General features: G+C 38.9%; 1 long non-coding RNA gene across 1 annotated transcript; it reads left to right on the top strand.

The window, feature by feature from the left end:
* The first annotated feature begins 1,030 nt into the window (after positions 1 to 1,030).
* On the top strand, positions 1,031 to 7,484 carry LOC146425194 (uncharacterized). Its single transcript, XR_014847118.1, has 3 exons — positions 1,031 to 1,166; positions 6,049 to 6,252; positions 7,025 to 7,484. It is a non-coding gene; the product is annotated as an uncharacterized LOC146425194 (long non-coding RNA).
* The last annotated feature ends 15,619 nt before the right edge of the window (positions 7,485 to 23,103 follow it).

The raw sequence follows: 23,103 nt of genomic DNA on the forward strand, positions 1-23,103 counted from the left end.
AACCTAGGACAAATATAAAAATAAGCTTAAACTATCAAATCCATGTGATACATGCAATATTCAGAAATTATATTTTAATAAACAAAAATATAACTGTATAATTTGGTTATATTTTATAACAAAAAAAAATTTTTTTTTGGTTTCTATTTGGAAAATATTTTCCTAACATTCCAATTGGTTAAAAATATACATATTGGAAAACCGTATCTTGGGTTCCTCTTGTGATTTTGCAGAAGTATTCTGGGATATGTGCCGACCATCTAAATTCCAGTCAAGTCCCACACCAGTCAATATAGAAATCTTATAGCTTCACATACCTCCTTCAGAGAGTTTGTGGAGGTGTGTGACACAGAGCAATTTATATCCCCACAGTACAGCCCTCATTTCCTTCCTGACCTAATTTCTCCATCCGTAAGATAAGTGCTGTGATACTTATTTCTCTTGCAAGGGTTATATCATAACTCCCAGCATTTGCCTTTAATATGCCTTGTAAGGAGACAAAAATAAAATGCATTGTAAATTATTAATGCAGTCGTATTTCTAGTGCTTCCTTTTATATAGCATGAACTAGTAAAGAAAAAATACCAATTAATATATTGAAAAAACACAACACATTAAAAAAACACCCCACCATTTTTAAGTATAATTTTAATTATTTATACATTATATTTTGAAATTATTCTCCAGCTCTGAGAAGAATGATATAAATTTCTTTGTGATTGGACAGAAATTGACAAAATATAAGGATTTCAGTTGTCAGCATCTTGTTCATCCTATAGTTCTACTAGTATGATATTTATACCAAGCTACTGAAAATTAACAAGCTGTGGCAGTTACTCTGTGGCAGTAACTGTGGCAGTTACAAAATTACTCTGTGGCAGTAGAAAGATTTCATGAGCTGGAAGGAAAAACAAAAAAACTGTTTTCTCACATATTTATTCTGAGAAAATAGAACTGGTGTGAAGACTCACAGGTAAGGCATTTTACTCCAAGACATGGAAGAATTGTTTTCTTGCAGTGACTGAGTGAATGCTGGAATCAACCTCACCTCTAGTTACCACCTATATATATTTGAAGAAATGCAATCTGGCCCCAAGACTCACTTTCTGTGCAGAGATGGAGACCCACAGATGAGCAATGAACTGAGTTTTAGCATCCATATTCAGGTAAAAGAAAGAGTAGAATTTTTTAAGAGATGTTTTTGCTGCTGTATTGCCTTATAATGTAGGATATGGCAGGTGTTAATGTGCAGATTTTCTGAGAGAAAAATATCTGCAAGGCTGACAGAAGAACATGATGAAAAAGGTGTAATAATGTGTATACTAGGAATTGTTCACATTGAGAAATGATCCCTTTTGCAAAGTCCTGTATGAGCAAACAGGGAGGTACAGCCCCATCCTCCAAGCATTTATGATCTTCTAATCTATCTCACTGAGTTATGAGGACCCTTCAAAAGAAAAGATATATATCTGTGCATGTTTTGGGAAACAATAATTTAAGTGAGTCTGGAAGTTTAAGTCTGACATTTGACATTAGACTGATTTTCTTTCTCTCTAGAATTTGTGCTCAGTTACAGGGTCTATGAGCCCTCATTTACATCTCCACTCACAAGTCTTTTACACCTTTCCCAGGCTTGTCACATATCTTTAATCTTAGTTTTTTTCTATTGTTAATTTTCCCCATGCAATTTCTCTTCCCTGTCGTGACACCTGAAGCAATCTCTGAGTCTCCACTCCCTGCATGCCCTCAGTCCTTACTGAGGGAAAAGAGAAATACATTTTGAAAGAGCACATTTAAGGGTCTCTAAGAACATAAAAATGTAAGACCAGTTATGGTGGGTCAAAAAGATCTTTCTAATATCTCCAACAGCAGTCAAATCTGGGTGCCAAAGAAAAAGTGCAATGCCAAAGCGTGCATGTATGATTCCACCTCTCATCTGCCTCCCAGATGTTTATTAACTAAACCTCTCTAAGACAGGAATGCTTTCCATGGATTTACTATATGGGCTCAGATTTTCTTCTTGCAAACTTGCCCAGTCTCCTCCTGACCCCTTGTCAGCTTTTTGCATCTACAACACCCCAAAGAGAGGAATCCCACAGCTGAATCTCTCTGCTTATATCTAGAAAATCCCAGGAAGATGTACCCACGTGGAGTGCCCTGGAGTAGCAAATACATGGCTAATAATTACCCTTGGAAATGGGACAAATGTGTGGTGAAGATCTGACTGGTAAATCTATTTTTGATCCTTAGGTGAAATCTGAATTTTATTTCATATAACTGAACAGCAGTGAAACTCTGTGCATGGGTGGGACCTGCCTTGGCAGCACACTGTTTGACCAACAGTCTTTCCTTCAAATCCTCCAGCCTCCTGGAGAGCTTTTCCTCTCCTCATCTTAAGGAAATGTTCATGTCACAGAAGACAAGAAATTATCATCCTTTTGTTCTTATAATGTCTCATCTGTTTTGTATCAGTGTGAGGAAATAACTGTAGTGCTGTCTTAAATTGGCATCTTTTTATTAATAGCTAGCAAGACTCATCCTCCAAGCATGGCTTAAGCCTCCCATGTGTCTGCTCTTGCTTTTTTGGACGTGCAAGGTCTAAAAGTGGCTTTTTTTTCCATCTGGAGAGAAGTGATGATCCCTAAATTGCAGATAGAGCAGGATTATCCTCAAAATGGAAGAAATAACCAACCAACCAGTCTAATGCAGGTGCTATGTCAGTGCTAGCAAATATAATATACAAAGTCTGCCAAGTAACCTTATGATTGTTTAGCCAAAGGATCAAAATCCCTTGGAATTATTCCATTAATGAATATTTACAGAGCAAGAGGCTTGTAAATAAAGATGCCAAGGGAAAATTAAAGCAGTGAAAATATCTAACACACAGTGAAGAATAAGGAGGGAAAATCTGATAATGGAGCTAGAGCAGAAAAAGAAAAGGAATTCTGTCTTGGTTTTAAGGCAACATTTCCTGTCACCCTTTTCCCTCCCTCCCTTGACTGAATGTAACCATTAATTGTGGGAATCGAAGAGTTGCAATGGCTAAATTGGACAGGAACCTCAGGAGGTCAAAGCATTCCTGCCTGTTAAAGCTACTGACATGTTTTACAGTTTTGCAAAATGTCAGAGTCCATCATGCTGTAACTTTGCTGCTGAGGCTCCTGTCTCTCGTAAAGCACTCACAGCTGCCTTATGAAACTTTCAGCTAAAACCTTGAATCTGCAACTGAGTCAAAACTTCCCCTCCTTTTCTCTCTTTCCTTTATATTCTTGTTTACAAGCTTGTCACAAGCCTGTGGACTTTTTTAAAATTTGTTTGTTTTGTTTGTTTGGTTTGATTTTTTTGTGTGCATGTCCTTTTCACTACATCCATTTTTTATTGCTTTCCTCTCAGGTAGAGCTGTAGGCTCAGAGAACTTGAGTGACAGCAACCTCTGTGGCTTTCCTACCATTGCAAAATCTCAAATTGGTGGAAAGGGGCAATTAAGATAACCACTAGGGTTTAACAATTGTCATTTGGCATCTGCTGTGCCTCCATGGCCATGCACAGCTGTCTGCCTTCCAAAAGAAACACAGGAGTGTGTAGCATCTTTAATCCCAGTGAACTGAGCTCACTCAAGCATGCTGTGATGGCAACTTCATTTCATTCTGCATTTTTCATCTCTAGGATAGCACTTCTCCAAAGGGAATTCATACCACAGAAAGGCTAGACAGGTATTTTAAGCACTGCTCTAAACACTGAACTCCCTAATCCACAGCAGAACACAACCAATTCTCAGTGTTTCTGTGATCCAGTAGCAGTTGTAATATTTCATCACGTAAAAATTCTGTTTGAGTTTATCTGGGAGAATGCATTTATATTATGGTACATTGTGCTAGGGTTACACTGAATCACAGAACAGTTTGGTTTGGATGGAATCACCTTGTTCCATCCCCTGCCATGGGCAGGAGCACCTTCAGCTCTCTCAGCTTGCTCAAAGCCCCATCCAGCCTGGCCCTGAACAATTCCAGGGATGGAGCAGCCACAGCTTCTCTGGGCAACCTGTGCCAGGGCCTCACCACCCTCACAGTCAAGAATTTTTTCCCCATACCCAATATATATCTCCTCTTTTAGTTCAAAACCATTCCCCCTTTTCCCATCACCTCAGACCTTGCTAGGGAAAAGGGTGACAGGAAATGTTGCCTTAAAAACAAGACAGAATTCCTTTTCTTTTTCTGCTCTAGCTCCATTATCAGATTTTCCCTCATTCTTCACTTGCTATGCCCCTGCCCATCATTCTTATAAGGCTCCTTTAATTATTGCAAGGCCACCACAAGGTCTTCCTGGAGCCTTCTCTTCATCCCAACTCTCTCTGCCTTTCTTCATAGGGAGCAAGTTGCAGCCTTCTGATTCTAATATAATTTTTCATGTTATACATCCTTGTATTTTTGCCACTGATCTTTTTTTAGCTTTTTTTTTTCTTTTCTTAGTTAGCCTGGAAGTTTATAACCTTCACTTTTCTCTGCATTTCTTCTTCATGATCATTTTAAGAAGAATTTTTTTTTTTTTTCTGGAGTGTGATCTAGGATCCATTTAACAAATGTTATAAAAATATGCCTTAAAAAAGTCTTCCATATGACAAAAAACATCTAGTAAATGAGCTGAAATGAATCTACCGAGAACATATTTATGCAATGACTGTAACAAAGGCATCATTATACCAATTCTAATAATTGAAAAATAAATAAGGAGAAGTCCTTAGCTGCAATTCTGCACCAAACCTGGTGCAAAAATGGAAAATCAGATTTCTCTTTTCTTGTCCTGCATATGATTCCACCTCTTTCATGCCTGACATTGAGATTAGTGTATGAGATTCCTGTATGGAGATTAGTGTTGTGGAAGACCATAACATCTCCTCCAACATCTTTTGAGTTGAGGCTAAAATGTTGAAAAAACAAATGCTGAATCCTCTGCTATGAAATACATTCTTTTAAAAATACCTGTTGTGACCTTTTCTTTGGCACCTTAATTCAGGCAGAGGTGTCTTTCTCATTACTTTAATTACGGGATCTTTACACCTGCCATGAAGAGCAAGGCCATAGGAACAAATTTATCCATCATCTTAGCATGATGATCTAATTTATCCATCATCTTAGCATGATGCTCTGTCCTAGGAGCTACACCCACCCTGGAAATCTAAACAGGATCACAGTGTAGTCCTGAGTGCAGTGCTGTATTCAGCTGTGTTTAAATCACAGCAGTCAACTCCTGCATGTCTGTACTCCAGGACAATTTATCCCAGGTATTCAGAAGTATGTGTGGCATGACAAAGCACTGTTCCCAGCATGCAGCAAGTACCAGGCCAGGTGGATCTCTGGGGAGAAAGCAGATTTAGCTGCACAGGTGCAAACTGCTGCAGAGTTATGGAGCCTTGAGAATGGAATCCATTATTTGGTAGTGTAGGTGTTGGTAGTGTCCCACTACCCAAGCAAGCTCCAAGGCTGCTCCAATTTAATAAAAGAAAAAGGTATGTTTTCACCAGTCATGTCACATCTAGGGATAATTGGTAGTGAAAGGATCAATGTTTCTCCAGAAAAATCAACTTAAAATGGTGACCTTTGAGAAGCTCCAGTGAGCAGTAACCAAGGAAGAAATATGGAACAAATCTCCTGCCACATCACTCTCCAGCCAGAGCATGTATTTTCCCCCTATGTTTTGAGTCACACTGTCTGGGAGCTCAAAGAGAATATTATTATTATTGTTGTTGTTGTTTTGTTGTTGCTGCTGCTGTTGCTATTATTATTAATATTATAATTATTCTAATAATCATTATCATCATCTTAAGGTTGAGCATATGTGAGCCCATATGCACTGGGTAGGTCTATTTTTAGGAATAACGTCACATTACAGACACGTGCAAAAATATATCTGTGGAAGAGCGAGTCTTTGTGTGCGTGTGTGGTAATCATAATCAGTCACACTGTATTTCTGCCTTGGGGTAGAGAAGCTGAAAGGAAGGTTGAGAACACTGTTATAGATAATCCTCTGTAATGATTTTCCTTTCTTCAGGACAATCTTGACAACAGCACCTTGCCCTAGGAAAGTTTTCTTTGATCCATTTTGTGACTGAAATACAAATTCCCTATTTTTCGTTCGCCTCTCTTCAAATTAATGATCCCTGCAATAAGGATGCCCTGCCCAGGAGTGGTTTCTTCAAACAGATTAGAAGAAATAACAAAGCTAAACCCCAGGATCAGGAATTGGGTCTGAAAGGTGGGAGAATGCTTGGTCTTTATTTGCTTTTCTTTCTGCTTTTTCGAGGCTGCTGTCGTGTCCTGTTACACAGATCATCTATTTGATATTACTCCACTTATCAAAGATATAGGCAGGCAACATTGTTAGGAGTTAAGGAGAGCTGAGGATTTTTAAAGCATTACAGACAAAATTTTCATGTAATAATTATGCAAAGTAGTGTATGAACGTGCATAGAGAAAACAAGCTGTTAGCAGATCTCATTGGCTTGATGAAGTTATTTACAGTTTGGTGAAAAATGCCTTTCCATGGCTAAAAGAATGTGATAAATCTGTCCACTGCTGATAGAGCTACACAAAAGTAAAAATGGCTGTAAGTGGCAGACAACTGAATCCCAACCAGGTATCCCAAATACACACCTTGCACCAACAGAGATGCCAGGTAACATGCAAGATTTTTGCATGTTAATTGATTCAACACAGAATCTCAGGAGGCCTAGGCTCCTCTGGAGCTGCAGCAAGAGATGATTGAAATATTTCCCCTGCATAAAACAGCAGCATAGTTCCATACTTAGGTGACTGAAACCCTCCCTTTGTGGCCTGGGTGTACTTTTCCAAGGCTCTGCCCTTCTGAATTCAGCTTAAAAAATTACAGTACTTAAAAAACAAACAAACAAACAAACAACAAAGCAACAAAAAAAAAAAAAAAAACAAAACCCAACAAAAACCCCACAGGACTTTCTGGATGTCAAGCTGTTTTCCCTGATTTTTTTTTTTTCCTTTTCCTTAAAAAGTGGCATCAGATCAAGATGGCATGACTATCAGTGTGAGGACTCCAGGACTTCTTGGCTGACTACTTGCCGTCCCTCCAGTCCCCTCAAAATCCATGCTGTAACAAGGAAAGAGAACAAATATTACTTAACCATATCCTTTTCGACTTCCTACTTCAGCTACAATTTTCCTTCAGCAAAATCAATAGGATTTCCAGGTCAGAGCATCTGGAAATATAAATATGAATCCTCACAATGTCTGTGGGCAGACAACACTCTCAGGCACATGGTTTGATTGTTGGTGCTGTCCTGTGCCAGGCAGGAGCTGAACTTTGAGACCCTTGTGGGTACATTCCAACTCAGAATATTCAGAAATCCTATGGCTCTGTAATAGAAAGATCACTGAAGACCATCTAGTCCAAACCTTTGCCCAACAATATGTTGCTCAGGGCTGCATTCTGTCAGGCTTTGATTAACTTTAAGGATGGAGACTTTATCCTTGGGCAGCCTGTGCCTGTGTTTGGAAATCCACAGAGTAAAAAAGAAATAAAAACTAGCAATAGTAATTAAAAAAAAAAAAATCTGTGAATAAACAACATTCAAACTACTGCTGCTGTTATTACTATTATTTTTTTTCATTCTTGCAATAAGCCAATAATAACTCAAAGAAAATTGTCAGTTGATGCTAGAATGGAACAACAGTAAAGGCAAATAATGTGACAGTATTTGAGACCAAGCGAATCTGAATTCTGAACAGTATAAAAACGAAAGAGAAGTATCTACAAGCCTTTCCAAGAAATGGGATTTTTATGTTACTACAATTTTTTACACAAACCATTTGACCATTCTTGCTCTGCACACTAGAAAATCTGCACCTTAAATAATCATAGTGGTTTCCTGATTGTAAATCAGGAAAAAATATATATACACATGTAGACTTGTATCATTATTCCTTTGGTATTTTGTGGAGATAAATTATACTAAGGTATTTATCTCCTTGTTTTGACTCCATTGTTATAGGGAGCAGCATTAAAAATTACTCTGCAGTAGCAAGAAAATATAGAAATAAAATCATATTTTACAGGGGAACATCTGTCAGGTTTTTTTTATTCTTTTTTTTTTTCTGAATGAACAGACATTAATACTAGAATTATATTATTGATAATTAATAGTAATTGCTACCAATATATTTTTAAGTTTTCCATCACTGTCTCCTCCTAGCATAAGATACATTTCAATGTGGTCAGTGCTGGTTTTGGCTTTATCAGGACATGTCAGCCTTTGACTAGGGAACACTGTTTCAAGAAGCTTGTACACTTTCCATGCTCAATTAATCTCAAGTCTCTCTTTGAAGCACATGCTGTCAAATGTGTAAACATACGGTGATTTTATGATGTGGATTCCAGATTACTCAACATTTATCTGGGCTCAAACTTATTTTATTTATATTTTTATGAGTTATCACTTATAAATATTTTTATTAATTATCTTTCTTGTTTTTCTGAAATTGCTGAGGGTAATTTCAGACTTCTCCCTCTAAGGGAGAAACTGTATGACTAATCTCACAAATATGATATTGCTCTTTAACAGCCTAGCTAGAGTAAATGCTAACTTTCATGGAGGTTTAGAGTTTATTGCTGCAGCAGGACAGGGAGCAATGGAATTAACTGGCTTTTAATTTTTTTAAGCCCTTCCTTCCAGTGCCTGACTTTGCAAATTGAAGTAAGCTTGCTTCAATACTAAATTTTGGTATGTTTACAGCCTTAAATTAGGAAAAAGGTAGACAAAACAAAGCAATTTCATGTGGTAAACAAGTTAAATGACTATTGCCCAGGGCTAGAGAGTGTGTATACAGAGCCACAATACATTTGTAATACTTTGTTTAGAAAAAAAAGAACATTATGTTGATATGTAAGTAACATGGAATTAAATCATCATAGAAACTGTGGCTCTGGTTTCACGTTGTATTATCATTCCAAAATAATAGACTCAGGCTGTTCTCAGGGAAGACTGATTTTTAGGGAGTAAAACTGACAAGATTAGAGAACAATGAGCTAAGCTCCCCGAAAAGAAGATGAACCAACTTTATATTCCAGGGACATATAAGCTCGAATTGCTGCTGAGGGTGTCATTGTGAAATACTTATTCATGTGATGGTAGCAAATTAAAAGCAGAGTTCATGTCACCAGGTGCTATCCGTAGTTAAAATACATAACTACATGCAGATCTTTGCTCCAAACCTTTGGCTTCATGGAAACAAACCCTGAGTCAGCTCAGTGGGGAGCAGGAAAACTGCAGCTAAAATGAGCTGTTGGTCAACAGGCTTTACATTTAGCTGGAGAAATAAATGGAATAAAATAGAATCACAGAATCATTATGTGATGATCACTTCAAGATCATCAAGTCCAACCTTCAACACCAAACACCACCATGACCCCTAAACCATATTGTGAAGTATGGTTTGGGGTATTAAGGGCAGAGGGCTGCTAAATAAACCAGATGTTTGGGTTGTGAGCATTGACAAGATTCCGACTTCATGATCCTTGTCAATATCTACTAGTGTGGGAGGTGGCTTCTTCTTAAACAGATCAGCTGGTTTGCCTTTCCTTTTATCCTCCAAGGCATCAGAAAACAGAAACAAAACATTAAAATAAAAGAAAAAATAATCCATGTGCATCACTGGAAACTATTAGTCATTCAGGTGCGTAATATGCATGAGGGGTAGAGAACTGTGTTTATAAACTTTCTGTCCTTTTACTCCAAAGTGCTGTAGGTTTTGTATCTAAGATTATGACCTTTCAAGAAGAAATTGCACAGCTGAAATGGCAATCTATATGTCACAAACGGGAGACCCAAGAGCCTGGGAGTGGAATTGAAGGAGCAATGTGCATGAGCTCATTTAAAGAGAAATTCCTTGGGTAAAATCAAGCAGCTCAGGGGGTTCAGGGCTAACTGCTCTAGAACCACAATGTTTCTGAGCCTTTTGTTGCCATGGTAGTCTTGACAGACAGTCAAGGGCTGAATTCTTTGTGAATCCCATGTCTTGCACAGGCAGTTTGACTTGGAAGAGATTTTTAGCTCAAGACTTCACCTGGAAGTATCCAGGCTGAAAACTGAGACTTTTCCTACAGAAAGCAGAAAAACCTTTGCCTTTGCAAATGCCTATTCTTTATGAGACCTTGGGAATAACTGAATGCTTCAACTAAGTAAAGAGGGAAGAGAATAATAGAATATTTTCAGATGGAAGGTATCTACAATGATCATGTAATCCAGCTGCTTGACCAATTCAGAGCTGACCATGTTCTTACAGGCATTGTCCAGATGTCATTAAGCACTGACAGGCTTGGGACACTGACCACATCTCTAGGAAGTCTGCTGTAGTTTTTGACCATCTATTTCTTTGTAAAAAAATGCTTCCTAATTTCCATTCTGAACCTCCCCTGCCAGGGCTTCAAAAAGTACCTGATCAAGAAACTATTGAAATACACTTTTGTCTCTGGGCACAGAAGCAGGGTTTTGGCTACAGCTTGTACTGCCTTCCTTGGCCCCAGTTCCTGGTCCCTAACACAGCTCTGCTTACCTGTCCAGGTTATTTTCTAACACTTCAAGCCACTGGGAATTTTCCCCTCTGTATGGCAACCAGAAGTATGTATGTGCCATATCCAGCTTTGCCCATTCCTTTCCCATAAAAAGTTACAGAGGGATACAGCAGCTGCCCCCACAAGATGCCATGCAAGCATTGTGCCTCTTTGTGTGACTGAGTGTGAGGAAATTACCACATTTATGGTAAGAGAAGCCTGCCTGCTTGCCTTTGTTTACTAACAGGCAGAGCACACCTGTCCCATTTTCTTACAACAAACAAAATTCATCATTTTTCAAAAGCCTTTTACACACTCTGGCCATCACAAGGCAAGAGACAACCCTTGTTTTGCAGAATTTATCACTGATTAGACACAGGGCAGAAAGGGATACAGAGATGGGGCAAAGGGCTCGAATCCAATTTCTAAAACCTCAGTGTGTTGGCTGGGTGAGCAAGTCATTCCTTGCAGGAAACATCCCTGTGCCTGCTATGGCAGTACAGCTGTCTACAGGAGACTATTTGCTCACCTTAAGAATTTTGGTGATTCATTATCCACTCAGATCCCCCAGAGCACAGGGAGGTCACAGGCTTAGCAGTGCAACAGATTAGTTTACAAAAAAAATAGCACTTGGAAGGGCTCAGGTAGGTAAAGCTGCAGCCCTGCAGAGTTCAGTTGTTAGATTATGCCTCAGACATCCCATACTAGGAATTGTATTAATTCCATTTACCCACAGGAAACATTTCAGCCCCAGGCTCTTCTGCAGAGAACACAGGAGGGAAGAGGGAGAGGGAGGAGGAAGCATCCTGAGCACTAACAACTACACACAGCTCTTGGTCATTCTGTACTTCTTGGTGTGGGAAGGGGAAATAATGATTTACTGTGAAGCTCTGGGATGTTTTCATGTGTGGAAGTGGCACTGCATACATATGGACTCTGATAATCTGGTTCTGCCCAGCTGATCTCCAGACTCTGGGGGAAAGAGGGAATCCTTTTACCTCCTCATTAAGAAACAGAGATGTTTAATGAGAAGTATTTATTAAATGTTTGGGGTTTTTTTAATTCGAAGAAAGGTTAAAATGTATTAAATTTTGAAAAGGTGGAGGGAATCCCTAATTCACTGAAGGAAAAATCAACATGAATTTGCTCAATTACATCTGAATATCACACGTGCATTCCCACCTCGCCACAACTGGCGCGGGGTTTACCTCCCCAAAAGTTCCTCCAAAATTAAATTTATGAGAGGTGGAATAAATCGAGAGGCAGACAGAGATGCTTTGATTCCTTTGTGCTCATTCCCCATAAATATTAATGCCTTTCCCAGGTGTTGGCACCGTGACATGCCGTGGACGGGGGCAGGATGTGCGCTCGCCCCTCTCTGAGCCTCACTGCATACAGATGAGCATCCTCGGAGAGGCTGCAGGGGGAAAACACACACAGAGTGAAATTTCAGCTGCCCCTGGGCAGTAGCACAGGCCAGGAATAGCTGCTTCTTCCATCAGTGTGTAATGCAGCCATTGTGTCACAGACCCACTCGGTGGTGCAGCATTAAGGGGGAGAAAAGCTAATGTAGTTTGTGAATTGCTCTCTCCCCACCTCGACTACAGGAATGTTTCCCTTTTATCACACTAGCTCCTTTACAACTTTCTATTCACAGCCTTTGTCATTTTCATCATGAAAAAGAAAAAAAGGAGTTACAGGCTATGTAACAGATTGAAAATGCATGAGATGTGAATAAATTATCATGTGGAAAAGTATAGATTTAGCTTTAGTTGCAAGGAATAAAGGAAGGGAAACCAATACCAGAAAAAATTTCAGGGATTATGATTTCTTGAGGTATTGAGGTGTCATTATTTGGATGATGACACCAGGGGAAGTTTTAAATCACAAGGGTATTGTGTTAAGACAAATGGCAATCTTGCCCTTGAGAATCTGAAGTGTAAGACATAAGAGGAAGTGACAGGAGACAGATAAATGGGTTTTCATGAGGAAGTTCTGATACAATGTGGGTTTATGTAAAAATGCAAATCAGTTTCTTAGTATCACAAGTAACTCCATACCATAACTGTTTAATCTCAATTCTTTAAAAAAATACCACTTTTAAGATCTCTTGATAACTTGTTATGTTAGCTTGAGGGGAATTTATTTTCCTTATGAATTTTAGAGAATCACTCTAGTTTTGTCATGTAAATAAACCATGAAATAGGTTTTCCAGAGATAGGGAACACAAGTGAACAAATCATCTCAAGCTTGATGAATTGTATCCTAGAAAGATCCTGGAAATCCTCTTATCCTAGCAAGAGGGAAACTAGTGTCCTGGTTTCAGCTGAGATGGAGTTAATTTTCTTCCTAGCAGCTGGTACAGTGCTGTGGTTTGGATTTAGGATGAGAATAATGTTTTAGTTAGTTGTCACCAACTAACACACTGGTGATTTAGTTGTTAAGTTGTGGTCAAGAATTCTTCAGCTTCTCATCCTGCCCTTCCTGCTGAGGGGACACAAGCAGCTGGAAGGAGACACAGCTGGGACAGATGTCCCAAACTGGGCAAAGAGATGCTCTATGCCCTATGGCATCATGCTCAGTTTAAAATGGGGGTAGACTTGACCAGGGGCTCTTGGCTGGGCATTGATCAACAGCTGGTAAGCAAATGCATTGTGCATCATTTGTTTTGTGTGTTCTAATTACTTTAATTTTTCATTATTATTATTATTATTATTATTATTATTATTATTATTATTACTATTAGTATCCCTTCCTATTCCATCCTGTTAAACTGCCTGTATCTCAACACACAAATTGTATGATATTGTAATGAAAATACCTTTACATTGTTGTAACCCAGTATTTGAGTTGCATGCTGTAGGAAATGCTCCAACAGCACACACCCAAATCAGGGGAGGAGAAGCCTTAATTTAAGCAGTGCAAGTGCAGCAGTGACCCAGCCTGAGCCTGGCTTTGGTGTCCACTATCCCCACACAACACCTCTTGTCCTGAGTGACCACTGGGACACATGGAGCCTTAGGTCATGCAGTCAACAAACTCAGTGAACATTTTGCAGATATTTTGCAAGGCTGGTCCATTGACTGGTGGAATTTTACCTGTGGATTACATCAAAGGAAGGGAAAGAGGAGTCTGTGGTTAATGAGGGTGTGTTGGCAGGTGTGGAGCCTGAGCATGATGTAAGTGGTATGGAATAAGGGGCGGAGAATGTTCTCAGATAAAGCGAATTAAAAGTCAGCAATTCGTAATTAGCCTTTTTTCCTACTTAGATAGGAGATCATGCAATGAATTGTTTGCTCAAACCTTTTGCCAAATTATTTGAACACACATGAAGTAAGCAATCTGTATGGGAGCTGAGAACTTTGAACTATGGAGATATTTTCCTTCAGGTGCTGAATAGAGACATTTTCTCCAAAGTTAACAGTATCTCTGAGCTTCCAGCTGCTAAAATGGACTGGATTTAAATAACAATGTGTACTCATCAACAATGGAATAATAGCAGCACCAAAGAAAGAACAATTTCATAATTACTAAGTACAAAATAATTGTAAAGCCTTTGTTCGGATGTACTTAACAACAGCATTTCATTCAAGTTCACAACTACCTTTGAAATTAGAAGATTTGGGTATATGTGCAACAAAAGTATGAAATATGAGGAAGGGTCTTGCATACTTCAGTGTGTAACTGCCGAGCAGGAAAAAAAAATAAAATAATTCCTTCAGATCTTGAATCTCTCGGTACTTTCCAGAATATTAAGGTATGTACAAATTATTATGAATAAATCAACTGGTGCAACATGAAAGGGAGAATTTCTCTCTCCAACTAAGCTGTGTCTAGACTGCATGATTGAATAGCTGCTCAAAAACAAACAAATAATCTAAAAAAGCTGTGGGTGGGGCCTATCTTGTCTACAACCTCACACAGAGTTATTAAGAAATAGTGCTTTGCCGGGAGATTCTTAACCCATAGCATCTTTTTTTGAAGTATCACTTGATTTCATCTTATTTGATCTCTATAACCTCAAAATACAAGGGTTTTGCTTGATGCTTTCTGCCTCCTCCTCAGTCATCCCCACAGAAGATCTAATAATACATTAAAGAGGTTCAGAGCCCCTTTTCCTGCACTATCTTCTTCTTCACACTGTTTTAGCACTGTTAACTTTAGAACACTTCAATTATCACTGAAGATTCAGAAGCTGACCTAATTGTACTGATATTCCTTTATTGAGGTTGCAATTTTCAAAGCCTTTATTTCCCGTCACAAAGTCCATCTTTTATTAAGTTTAGTAATGATTAGACATGACCAACTGAAATTAAAACTGAAACTGCTCTGAATAGGTTATTATTAATCAGCTTAAATAAACAGTTCACCAACCTGCATATCAGAAAATGCCAGATGGGAGCAGTTGCTGTGGTGCTACTGGAATTAGGTAATAACATAATTAGTAGTGGTCACCAGCAGGAGTTAATATAGCTGGATCTTACAGTTCCAAGACTAATAAGCACCTAATGTCTTAGATAACTTCTTCTTTTCATTACTAATGTCAGCCAAATCTGCCAGCAGCATATTCCATGAGACTTGGTGAAAAATTCTTCCTTCTTATTTGTATCAAATGAGATCCATGAGCAGAATCCCTGGGAAGTTGTAAATTAGCTCGCAGGATTAATTTCTTCCACTCTTGAAAAAATTTTAGACTTCAACCATCCCCTGTATAAGGCCTGAGAAGGTCTGTCCTGTTCAATAATGACAAGTAATATTGAAAACATAAGGTTTGATTTCAAAGAATAAAACAGTGATCAGCACTGAACAGCCTCTTCAAACACCCTACGAATACAAAGCAGGAAGGAAATGAGGTTTCAAAATGTTCTTTCAAGGTCTATGAGGTTAAAGATTATCTATACATCTAAGCTCATGGAGCTTCTTTCTTTTTCAAGAAAATGAATTTTCCATCACGGCCCTGACTCATTCATTCTACGTGATGACATGAGTCCATCTACTTGATTTCCAAAGTGATAGCCTTTTTATAAGTTGCATCAGTCCCAGGATAATTAAAAAACAAAAATTCCTATCTAATATTTACATTTCCTGTTGTGACATTCTGTAAAGACCTTTTATTATTCAGATCATTTAATATCAAGTAGTCATTTCCTTTGGAAATTCCCCTTTCCATGAAGAGAAATGCCAACAAATCTTCAGAAATAAAGTGGGAAAAATAAGATGCCTAAAAGGAAACAAACAATTAAGCCATAACCCAAAAAAATAAAAGGATAAAATACTGTTCAAAGCAAAGAAATGAGAGGACACACAGACAGAAATAACCTTTTTGAGATTATTACATCAGGAAAATATAATTTATTTAAAAAGTCAGTCTTTCCACTGTGCAACATCCTTTGTGTCACATCTGGAACTACCTGTTTGACCATCTAAAGTTGCAAACGTTTTCTTTAAACTTATTTGTTCCTCAGCTTCACCAAGTTATTTTCTGTTTAATCTTTGATAATTCACACTGGAATTTTCCTGCCATTGCCATGTTTTCATCACCCCTTCTGCCTCCAGTATTCTCCAGGCAATATTGCCTCTCAGTTGGGTTCGTGCCCAATAAAAAAATAAAAAGTTTCTCAGTGATTCTCCTCTTTCTTGTTGATGAGTAATAGAGGCAAAAAAAAAAGTTACAAAATGTGTCTCTGGACAGCTTCTAGAGATTACACAAGTAGAGGCTATTTGAAAGCCCAAGGAAGTCAATTAAGAGATTCATTGGCTTTGACAGGCTTTGGAGCAACACATAATGATTGTAGGTTTATCTCACTGTCTGATGGAGAGGCTCAGATCAATCAACGTTGCAGCTGCTCAAGAGGAAGAAACTATTTGTAAATAAGTGATTCACTGGTTAGTTATGATGCTCTCCCCAAAGCATTTAGCTACTCAATTGTCAGTGTGCAGAACTGATTATACAGTGGCAAATTTTAATGCTGAGCAGTTCAGGGAAACACAAGCTCTGTCTCTCACAAATATATTCCTGAAAGCTGATTCCATAGGCCTGATATATCCTGCTTGCATTGTTTGGTAAGACTTTTATCAGGCCTTTCTTGTTATACCACCTGAATGCTTTACAAGCCTTAATAAACTTATCCTCACAGTGTCCCTGAGGCAGCAGCTACATGAAAAAAAATGCCCAAGAAAAGAAACCTCTAGGCAAAAACCTGGAAGGAAATGCTGCAGGCAATCACATGCAAAGGAACAGTTGTCCAGAGCAGAAATTCTGCCCCAGTAAGAATTGACCATGGGATAGCAGTGGAAAATATCCTTGATCAGATCAGCTTTACTGGATTATGTAGCTCCAGGTTTACCTTTCTTCTGTCTTACATGGGGTATTCCCAGGATTTTTCATGTCTACTTCAAAAGTCATAAAAAAATTTTTCTACTTTGCACTGCAATTTTTGTTACTGTCCTCCTGCAGCCTGGATCTAATAAAGTAGTTCATAGAGTTATTGTGAATATCACTTTGCAGCACTGATAAGAGTAAACACAATATTGCTGCTGCTCATAAGAGGTTTTGCAGTAAATTTGCAGAACCTCGGGAGCAAGGCTGGCCTGCCTCGCTTTGTCTGAATTTGTGTTCTCTTGCCTGGGGCTTTGTCTTAGGTACTTTAGCTGAAACAGCGTTTTCTAACAACAGGCCACTGACTAATTTGTTTTATTTTGTGTTTGTGTTCTGCAGTAGTAGGGGTTTTTAAGTAGATATATCATAGAGTCATAGAATGATGGAATATCCTTAGTTGGAAGGAACCCACAAAGATCATGGAGTCCAAATCCAAGGTCTGTGCAGGAACCCCAACACTCCCAACTTGTACCTGAGAGTTTTATCCAAACACTTCTTGGACTCTGTGAGGTTTAGTGCTGTGCCCATTCCCTGGGGAGCTGTTCCAGTGCTCAAACACCTTCTGGGGGAAGAACCTTTTCCTGATATCCAACCTAAACCTCCCTGACACAGCTCCAGGCCATTCCCTCAGTCCTGTCACTGTCACCACAGAGCAGAGATCAGTGCCTGCCCCTCTTCCCTTTATGAGGAAGCTGTGACTGCAGTGAGGTCTGACCTCAGTGTCCTCTTCTCCAGCTGAACAGACCAAGTGCCCTCAGCCTCTCCTCACACAGCTTCCCCTCAAAGCCTTCACAACCCCTGTTGTCTCCTTTGGTCTCTCTAATGGCTTATTGTCTCCTTTATAGTGTGGCACCCAAAGCTGCACACAACACTCCAGGTGAGACTGCCCCAGCCCAGAGCAGAGCAGGACAATCCCTCCCTTGCCCAGCTGGCCATGCTGGCCCTGATGTCCCCAGGACAGGGATGTCCCTCCTGGCTCCAGGGCACTGCTGGCTCATGTTCAACTTGTCACTGACCAGCACCCCCAGGTTCCTTTCCCTGGCACTGCTTTCCAGCCTCATTCCCCAGTCTGTCTGTACATCCAGGGTTACCTCATCCCAGGTGCAGAATCCAACACTTTCTCTTCTTGAACTTACTGCAGTTGCTACGCAAAAGGTGGTGTTATTCATATTAGGACGATTTCTACACTATTATTCCTTTCTGCTATAATCACACCTGGACTGCTAACAATTCATATCAGGCTGTTAATACTTCAGCTATAACAACAGTAAGCCCCTGGATTTACACAAAAGGCATTTTCATTTTTCCTAAATAAGAGGTGGGTAACTGCTACAAGTTTGCAGACAGTGCAAAGTAAACATCAGAGCAGATCCCCTGCCCTCTGGTAACAGATGCAGCACAGCCCTGAAGAGCAAGATGTTCTCTGCTCAGAAGTTTACAAGAATAAGGGTAAAAGGTTACTACAGGCACTTCCATATGTAAAGAAAGGAAGGAGGCACAGTATCAGAAATATAGTGGTGGACTGAAACTGATTTTTCAGATAATAAATACCCTTGTTGCACATTAAGCAACCTTTGTGAGAGAGCAAATTGATCAGCATTAAAAACAATTGAACCACTTTGCTGATTCTTTTTAAAACTAATTTATTTTTCAGCTAACACATCTAGAGGAAGTTGTAGAGATTTGCACCTGCTCTGAATCCAGTCTCCAGTTCTGTGCTCCCACTGACATATGGAAAACTTCCCTTTCTTTGTTAAAGGCTTTCAAGGCCTCTTACAAGTGGTACTTCTTTGTAGGCAGGAATTAAGATTCACAGATGATCTTCAAATGTCCTGCTAGTCTGGTCTTCCTCCTTTTCCAGAGCACATTGCTGAATGGATTTAAATTTATTTCCCATTCTTACACAATTCTCACACAGATCTGTAAGTGCTGTAGGAAAGTCAGTGCTGCAGGACCACCACAACTCCGGATGTTACCATTCAATAAACCCTGAAATTCATTTTCTTCTTGTCTTATTGTCTTTCTCATTCCCCTTCAGCCATCACAGAATGATCTTACACTGACAGTTCATACATATTCGAACAACTACCCAGAAACCACACACTGAATATTTTCTCTCTTTGCAGTCATTTATTTGCAGATTAGCCTCTCTAAAGGGATAAAAACCATCTCATTTTTCTCATCTAAATGTACTCTCAAGACCAATTGATCATATTTTCTTCCAATTCGTATGGCTATCTGCAAAAGCATTTCTGCTTTGTAAGGTGCATGAATGCTGCATGGGAGTTTGGCTTAAATGATTGGTTAATGCCTCAAGTACAAAAGGAAATGAGAGCAAACCTTTGCCAACCCCAATAAGCTATCAATTATGTAATGTAAACAAAGATGAAGTGATGCTAGGCCAAGCTTTTAAAGGGAATGGAAAGGTTTTATCTGTAAATACAGTTGAAGTATATCCATGAATTAAAAACAAAGATCAAAGATGTTGACAAATTTCAGCAGCACAGTCTTGTACAACCCTGCAGGAGGTGCATTGAACACCAAATTCTCTACAGGCATTTTCACTTCCAATGTCTATTGGAGTGCAGCAGGATTAATTGGGCAAAAATGTATCACTGGAAAAGTCCTTAAAGGGTTAAGAGGGGATTGATTGGAACCTTTATGAATAGAGTTTTCTGCTACAGAAAACATAGGGATCAGATAAAGATTTCTGTTGTAAAAATAGTAAAAATAGTAAAGAAAAGTTTCTATGAGTCAGATAGCGAAGAGAGGTGTTTGTCTTAACTGTGATGTCTCTCATTTTTTATATACTTTGAGAAACTTTTAGGTGACATAACAAGTTGAATATTTCTCTGGGATATTCTAAATTTTCAAGGAAAGACACTGGAGTTTACTGTAAATACCATCAAATGTATAATACATTAAAGCTTTCTTGTTAAGGATTCTTTATAGCATACTTCAAAATTCTGTTTTTGAGATGATTTAAAAGTGTTATAATACAAAGTCAGTCACATGAAATTCTGAAAGTGTTCCTGCTAAGCCCTTTTCACTGCTGCTGAACATCAATATGCCTTATTTGAATGTAACTCTAGAAAGTTATTTGTGCTTTTAAAATTGCAACCAGGCTGTTCAACACAGGAGTGATTTCCTGTGAGTATTTAGAGCAATTGCTACATGTGGATTTGACTCACCTCCTTGCCTGACACTAAAGAATGAATTAGCATGGCATAACTTTCACTAAAATCCCCAGGCTCAGCTGAATGTCCCTAACCCTCCAGAAAATGCCTGTGCAATTCACATGGGTGTTTCTAAGCTTACTCTAAACCATTAACTTAGATATTGATGCCAGAAAAAGAGACATAGCATAGCTCACTTGACACTAAACCCCTCAATTCATCAGCCTGGGGAATTTCTGGCAGCTGACCTGGTGAGTTACGTGCTAGCCTATAGCTACTTTAAATTTAAATATGTTCTATCTTTACAAACTGCTCTTGATGCAACAGCTCTAGCAGAGCTGAGGGTGCAAAAAAATTCTTAAAAACAGTGCTTCCTTCCCCTCAAAAGATAAATGCTAGGGAGGTTGTTGTGGTCACTCAGGAGAAATTAAGCATCGATGGAAGTTCATGATCATCAGGAAAAAAAATGGAACTAATTACTCCTAATAGGAACAAACAGAAAACAACATTCTTGTAGTAGATATACTTATGGATCCAAAAGGTGGTGGTTTTAGGTTTGTTTTTTTTTTTTTCCCAGAAGAAAGGAAATTAATAAGGAATACTGACTGAAGGAAAAATTAAGCTTGAAAGCTTAATGAAATTTAGGGGTTTCTTCATGGCAGCTTGGTTGTGCCATAATCACTGGGAATTCCACTGTGTTAACCTCTGTGGTTATCCCACTGTGGAATCACCACTGTGGTTATTCCATAACCACTGAGCAGAACAGGGAACCTTTCAAGCTCAGTGGCAGAAAAGGGGAGCAATTAGAAGAAAGAGGAAAATCACAGTCTAAGTGAGCAGCATGAAATCTGTGGAAATTCAGACTGCAACTAGCAGGCATCATCTAGATCCACAGAGTGCTTCAGCATTGGTTTTCCCCTTCCTGTAGCATCCAATCAGCCCCTTTACACCTGCATCAAATGAATCCCACACCTCAGAGACATCAGCAAGGAAAAGAGATATCAATAAAAGGAAGACATGACAGCTAACTTCAGGTAAATCACATTGTGTATTTGATGCAGTGTGTTGCAAGTTTGGATGTCCCAAACTTGTTTTCAGGGAAATGATGAATTCACTACAAGAAAGTATTTGCATTTATCAGTAGCCAATTAAAAGCTGTTTCTTTCCTCCCAGCAGGGTTACAAATAGCTGTGTTATCAACATTAAGGGCAGATCAATCTGTTAACATTTTTGGCACACATCAGTGGGGAATCTATAAAAATCTCTTAATGAGGCATTTGAAATTACAGGTAAATACCACCCAACAAAAAGGAAACATTTATTTATATAAACTTCCACTCTTACCCATTACCTCTTCAAGCCCACTGCTGCATTCTTCATCTAAGCGAGCTAAATCATGCATGAAATAGTATTCTATTTAGTTTAATGGCTAACAGAACCTGAATGGCTACATGTACTGCCCTAGCTTACTTCTGAAACACTCAGTAATTTTTAATACAGCAAAGTACTGCTCAGTGTGTAACCTCGGTGAATAGGCCAGCCTTATTTCCATTATCAGCAAATATATTCCAGAAAGCTGTTCCATATTATTCATTCTTATTTAATTTCATCTTTTACAAAAAGAACCCTAAAAATCAAACTCCCAAAGCTCCATATTCTCTGATTTTATTACTAAATATTATCTCTTCTAGCAAGAAAATCTTAGTGTTATTTCACTTTTTATCCTTTCTTCCTTTGAGACAATAGCAGTCTTTATCACCATTTGCCCAGTTATCTTAGAAGCAAATTTGTCTTTTTCTGAGATGCCTCTTTTGATAGAACACCTTGCTTAAAAACGGCACTTTCCCTAAATACACAGCTATTAAGGGTACTTTCTGTAAAGATATTAAAGAAAATTTCATCTGCGCTCTTTATTATCATCACATTTAAAATGGAAGTAAAAGAAAACAAGATCCGTGATAGAATGGAAGCTGTAAAAATACTTGAATTTAGCATTTTTATTGCAATCCAATTAGGAAAAAAACAGTGTTGAAGTAGAATACCACTGAACAAGGAGCTGTGGAAACAGCTTAGCAAGATTTCTCCACACTGAGTCTGTATAACAAAAGATAGGCATGTAACACTTGCATTAATATCCCTGAGCTTTGTTTGTTGAAAACCAGAATCACAGAATGGGTCAGGTTGGAAGGGACCACAGTGGTGTCTTCTGGTCCAACTTTTCCAGCTTAAGCAGAGTCACCCCACAGAAAATGACAGGAAATGAAATGGAATTCCAGAAAATTGAAATTATTGAAATTTTCAATGTACAACTATATATATATATTTTATAGTGTTTTCTGAATTTTGAAGGACTCTGCTTTTTGAACTGGGACAGATTCTGTGGAGCTCTGTGGGATTCCATGTCTATAAATATAATTAAGATGTGTATAAATCCACGTGTTCCAGAAATGCTCTTGTTCTGCATATTCCAAATGTGTTTCTAGATATTTCTATCAAGCCTTCCTCGACATCACAGCCCTACCAGCTGTGTGTCCACCCCAGCACAGAAACCCCAGAGGTAACTTTGAGCTGAAGTCAATTATCCTAATTCTAATGTTCTGCTGATACAGCAACGCTGCCTTTGGACCTCAACCTCCCACCAGGGCTTTGAGCCTTTAGTCAAAAGCATCTCCTAAAGCACACAGAGTTTTACCACAAGCTTGAGAATTCTTTTGGCTGCCCAAATTTAGGGGACTTGAGACCATTTGAGATATCCTTAGGTATCCAAAACATAGAGAGGGCACTGGCAGACCTCAGAGGAGCTGTGATGTTCCAGCTGATTGAGGAAGGGGATTCTCCCCCTCTCCTCTGCTTTGGTGAGACACTGCCTGGAGTTCTATTGCCACCAAGATAAGGAGGACATGGAACTGTTGGAGAAGCCCAGAGGAGGCTGTGAGGTTGATAAAGGGACTGGAGCACCTTCTCTATGAG

The sequence above is a fragment of the Lichenostomus cassidix genome, chromosome Z (genome assembly GCF_008360975.1).
Source record: "Lichenostomus cassidix isolate B80296 chromosome Z, HeHo_3.0, whole genome shotgun sequence".
Taxonomy (NCBI): Eukaryota; Metazoa; Chordata; class Aves; order Passeriformes; family Meliphagidae; genus Lichenostomus; species Lichenostomus cassidix.